Here is a 6000-nt window from a genome sequence, read left to right as displayed (position 1 = left end):
CAGGGCAGGTTGTACCATGGTGCCTGATTTCTCCTTTCCCTCTTAGCTTGAGTCCTTTGAGAGCATTCCAGTAACAACTCTTGCTCCCCAAACTTGAACTTCTTAAATTTTCCAACTGCCCTTGTCAATGGCAAAGCCTGGGAGAAAATCCTTGGTCCCCTTTACCACTCTTTCACCATATGTATTCTGATACCCACATAGTACAGAAACCAACGTGCAGAGGAATGAAATGGCGTTGCCTAAGATTCTCTCTCCCTCTCCCTCTCTCTTAGCATGCAGTTTGTGACAGCATCAGGATGTAGGTTCCAAGTCTCTCAGTCTGGTTTTCTTCCTGCTATACCAGTCTGCCTTTTTCCAGTTGGGTTCAAGGTTTCAGAGGGCCAAGGGGCAGAGCATGGGTGCTGAGGGCAGTACAGCCTCATGCAAGAAGAGATGGCAAAGGGGCTTTTTCTGTGCAGTCGCTGCTGTCCGAGCAGGTGCGGCTGTGGTGGTGGGGAAAGCCTGCAGTGGGAATTAAGGAGAAAGATGTCATGCATGTTGAGACAACCTGGGGTTCTAAAGCTGGTTGGAACTTTCACAGCCCACCTGTTGAAATATTTATTACTACTACAAGTCATAGGTAAAGTCAACAGCAGTAGCAATGAGCCTGAACCCCTGTAATGTAGAGGCAGGACCAAGTCTCTCCGCAGTCTCCCAGAGCCTGAAGTGTGCTTGCCTGTCCCTTAGCAGGAGTTCACTGCAGTGAGGGGGTGGCACAGCCGGCCCTCCATGGTTTTAATCACTGGAGTCAAGGGGTCATTTGCTTCTCCAGTAAATAAAGCCCTGTTGGCCAGTTTTATCTGGAAGGGTTTGTTTCGGGGAATTCCAGATCCTGGCAGGGAAATTCCAGGTTGCAAATCCAATGGTATCTCTGCACTCACCTTCCCTCACGGAGACTTTATGGTTTATGGTCCTGAAGATTAGCTCTCGCTTTCTGAAACAAACTCATGTGTCTTCTATTTGCAGCCTAATTTTTCCAATCAGTACTGCCAGTCTTTCAGTTTTTCCTTGACCCATCCTTAAAGATTAATGTCTCTAAGTCTTTCCTTTTCTCTTGCTTCTGACTTTGCATACCTTCCTAGGCTAAACTGTCTGTTTCCATTCCTTCACCTATTGTAAGTCAGCCTTGACCTCTAAAAGCCTCTCAAATTCATAAATCCAGTTGCCCAATGGACTTCTCTATTTCGATATTTCAGGAGTACATGAAACTCACAACTCCACATTTGAACTCATCAAGTTGTCCTAAACTTGAAAACAGGCAGGCAAGATTGCCAGATGTTCTTATTACTACAGGGCTAGTCCGCATTTTCCACTCACAGGACTATGTTGTAGCATATTTTGTAGGACAGACGTGACCTTACAGGTTTGTGTTGGGTAGAGGTACAAATAATTTCTGTCCAGTGGAACCAATAATTCTGGAGATTACAACTTATGATATGGTTGAAGGTTAATTTGTTGTTTTGTATCTAACCTGGCCATCTATTACGTTGTCCATGTATATATACCAGCTTCTCAAATACTCTTTGGACAAGTTCAACATGTTATTGGCTATCCTTTTTAATGAATAAGTTGAGTAAAATCTTTGAGCACATTTTACCTTATATTTGTATGAGAGTTATTATTTTGCCTTCAAGATAGCATTGGAGTATTAAATAAAATATTCATTTGAAAAGAAATTTCATTCTTAATAAAAAAGGTGTCAATACCCCCTAAGTCAAGAAGAAATTTTGACGTGGCCCTGGTTCTTCCTTCTCCTCATCCCTCCCCTCCCACACAAATGTAAGTCTAATTGGTGCTGGGCTTAGCCATGGCCATGGCTTGACTGTGCTCCCTCTCAAATTCATGTTGAAACTCCATTCCCATTGGATCCTTCTGGGGAATGATCAAGTCACAGCTCCGCCCTCATGACCAGATTGGTGTCTGGTAAAGGCCCCAGGTTGCTTCTTTGTCCCTGCCACTATGGCCATGAGAGGAACCATCCAGGAGGAATGGGGCTGTCCCAGATGCCCAACCTGCCCACACCTCGAACATGGACTTGGACTTCCTCCTTCCATAACTGCGAGAAATAAATGCCTATGACCTGCTCAGAGCCCATTGTGAGGTATTCTGTCATAGCAGCACAGAGGGATTCAGACAGCCACTCACGTCCTAAACATTCCAGAACCCCCCCTCTCCCTTCCGCTCTCCATGTTCCTGCCTTAGTTCTGATCACCACATTTCTCCTCCAGTGTCTGTGGCAGATTCCTTAATTATTTTCCTCCTGCCCTGGCTCCCTCTTCCTACATCTCCTATATTTCTGCCAGAGTGACATTGTAGCAGGTGAATCTAACTGTATCACTTCATAAATGTCTCAGTGGTTTCCTATCTTCTGAGGCTAAATACAAAGTCCACCAGCATGGAGGATTTTGGTTCATAATTTGATTTCTAACCGCATTCTCCATTCTCATTTTTGCTCTTTCTCCCACATGCTCCCCTTCTCCCACTAGGCACAGGTGTATTTTCTAAAGATGCTACATGGTATTCCATTACTCTCTGTCTCTGCACATGTCTTCCAGCTCTGCTTGATTATCAATGGTCTGTTGCTTCTTCTACTTTTCTCCACTACCCTTTCTATGTTCAGCCTTCACTCTTTTGTCCAGACTCGCCCAGGCATGGTGACTCCCGGGAAGTAAATTTCTCTGTGTCCTGCTGGCATTTAATGAAAAGTAACTGCTGATTTTCCTATCACGTCTTTCATTAAACTGTGAGCCCAAAGGGTCCCATGAGCATCCCCACCTAATCTGTAGAACACTCATCTTGGCAGAGGGTTCATAGGAAGGCAAGCAAGGGCCAGTGGTGACGAGGGTAGGGAGGTGGAGCTCAGAGGGCCAGGGTGCACAGGTCATGGTCAAATCCAAGTACAGACAGTAAAGCTGCTCTGAGGCTCAGAAATAGCTTGGACTCCTGCACAAGCCAGGCATGTGCTCTGACACAAAGAGGGCTGGCTTGGGAGTGAGGAGACCTGGGTCTAGATTGGGCTCTGACCTTAACTACTTGCCCATCTCACTAAGTCATTTTCCTTCTCTGAAAGTTTTCGGATTGTGTCAGCTCCCTATCTGGTTATAAGACTTAAAGGAGATATGTCTGAAAGTGCCTTATAATTATTAGAAACTTTTTCTACTAGACAGGCTGTAGAAGGTAATGTGGATAGAGCCAGGGACCTGGCTATGCCCATCTCCAGGAGAAACAGAGTGATGCTTCTATTACATTCTAAGTGGATGTTGACACCGAAAGTGCACAGCTTGACAACCTTGGGCAATCTTTGGTAATCATTTGAATCACAACTCAGAAAATGACCACTGTGTGGCACAGGTAGCTATTATCTTTGCCTCAACAACTTAAAGAAGAACAAGAATAAAGAAAAGAACATAAAGAACAAGATAAAGAGAAGGTTGAGGAAGAGAAAAGATACCGAGGTATAAGGGAGAATGCAAATTAAAAGTAAGAGTATGGTGGCAGGTGAACGCCGCCACTTGAGATGCCTGGGTTCAAGCCCCAGCTCTGCTCTCCTGCCGCCTATGTGAGGGACACAGATTGGGTCCCTGGCTTGAGCTTCATTCAGCCTGGCTCCGGCCCTGTCTGTTGTATTTGGGGGAACGAACTGACAGATAATTGCTCTCTATCTGTCTCTGTCTCTTTGTCCTTCAAAGTAAATAAATACTTAAAAAAAAAAAAAGACAGGAAGCACGTTTTTGGCCTAATGCCTAAGATGGCAGTTAAAATGACCATCTCTTACATGGGAGCCTGGGTTGGAGTCTTGGCTATAGCTTCTAGCAATGCATACGCTGGGAAGCAGCAGGTGATGGATCAAGTGTCTGGGTCCCTATCACCCATATAGGAGATCTAGATTATGATCCTGGTTCCTGGCTTCAGCCTAGCCCAGTCCTGTGCATTATGGGTATTTGGGGGAGTGATCCAGAGGCTGCAAGTGCCCTCTCTTTATCTCTCTGTCTCTCAAAAACTTTCTAGGGGGCCGACGCTGTGGCGCAGTGGGTTAAAGCCCTGGCCTGAAGCGATGGCATCCCACATGGGCGCCGGTTCTGGTCCTGGCTGCTCCTCTTCCAATCTAGCTCTCTGCTGTGGCCTGGGAAAGCAGTAGAAGATGGCCCAAGTCCTTGGGCCCTTGCACCCATGTGGGAGACCCAGCAGAAGCTTCTAGCTCCTGGCTTTGGATCGCCACAGCTCTGGCCGTTGCGGCCATCTGGGGAGTGAACCAGCGGATGGAAGACTCTCTCTGTCTCTACCTCTCTCTGTAACTCTGTCTTGTAAATAAATAAAATAAGTCTTTAAAAAAAAGTTTCTAAAACTAAAGAGGCTATTTTTTTTCCTGGTGAAAAAAGGGAAAGATACTTCACCCCTTTTGGGGAACACTGTATTTAGAAAATGTCTAAGTTCTCTTTATCTTTGAAATGTAGGTGACCCTCCTGAAAGTCCAAATGGCCTCTTGCCACCTTTACTTACGACTCAGGAGTGTCTTTCTCAAGTGCCCCAACCCCTTTTCTGTGAGTAAAACACTTATCATGAGATCCAGCCTCTTAAACTTTTAGAAGCATCATGTGTTATCATTATTATAGACACAATGTTGTACACCAGCTAGCAGGTTTGATTCATTTTGCATAACTAAGCTTTATAATCTCAGAGTAACAACTCTCCCTCTCCCTTCCCCTTAGCCCCTGGCAACCACCCTTCTCTTCTCTGCTTCAACATATTTGTTAAAAATTTATTAAAGATTTATTTATTTATTTGAAAGGCAGAATGGCGGAGAGAGAGGGAGAGACAGGAAGACCTTCCATCCACTGGTTCACTCCCCAAAAGGCCAAAGCCAGGAGCCAGAAGCTCCTTCCTGGTCTCCCACATGGGTAATAAAGGCCTAAATACTTGGGCCATCTTCTGCTGCTTTCCCAGGCACAGTAGCAGGAAGCTGGATCAGAAGCAGAGCAACTCGGATTTCAATTGATGCTTCAACCTAGGCTGCTGGTGTTGCAAGCAGTGGCCTAACCTGCTACACCAGAACACTGGCGTGAGGCTTCAACACGTTTGACTGTGTTTGACATCTCACATAAGTGGTATCAAGCAGTGTTTGTCTTTCTGCGACTGGCTTGTTTCACTTTGCATGATGTCCTCAAGTTTCATGCATGTCATGGTATATTGCAATATATGCTTCTTTTTTAAGGCTTAATAATATTCATTATTGTGTGTGTGTGTGTGTGTGTGAGAGAGAGAGAGAGAGAGAAGCTTTCTTCATCCAATCATCTGCTGGTGAACATTTAGGTTGTTTCCATCTCTTAATCATTGTGAATAATGCCACAATGATCAATGCTGTGCCAATACAAGTGTCTTTGAGATCCTGATTTCAATTCTTTTGGATAAATACTGAAGAGTGGGATTGCTGGACCATATGGTAGTCCTATTTATAATTTTTTGAGAAACCTCTATACTGCTTTCCATGCATCTGAACCATTTTCCACTTTTTGTGTGACCTAACAGGTGTCGTGTAACAGGTGTGAGCTGGTATCTCATTCTGATATTGACTTGCATTTTCCTGGTGGTTAGTGATACCGAGCATCTTTTTTTTTAAAAATTTATTTGACAGGTAGAGTTACGGACAGTGAGAAAGAGAGACAGAGAGAAAGGTCTTCCTTCCGTTGGTTCACTCCCCAAATGGCCGCTGGGGCCAGCACTGTGCCGATCCGAAGCCAGGAGCCAGGTGCTTCCTTCTGGTCTCCCATGAGGGTGCGGGGGCCCAAGCACTTGGGTCATCTTCCACTGCCCTCCAGGGCCACAGCAAAGAGCTGGACTGGAAGAGGAGCAACTGGGACAGAATCTGGTGCCCATATGGGATGTCAGTGCCGCAGGTGGAGGATTAACCAAGTAAGCCACAGCGCCGCACCCCCCTCCCCCGAGCATCTTTTGATAAAAATC

The sequence above is a fragment of the Lepus europaeus genome, chromosome 10 (genome assembly GCF_033115175.1).
Source record: "Lepus europaeus isolate LE1 chromosome 10, mLepTim1.pri, whole genome shotgun sequence".
NCBI lineage: Eukaryota > Metazoa > Chordata > Mammalia > Lagomorpha > Leporidae > Lepus > Lepus europaeus.
Note: the sequence above shows the minus strand (reverse complement) of the source record.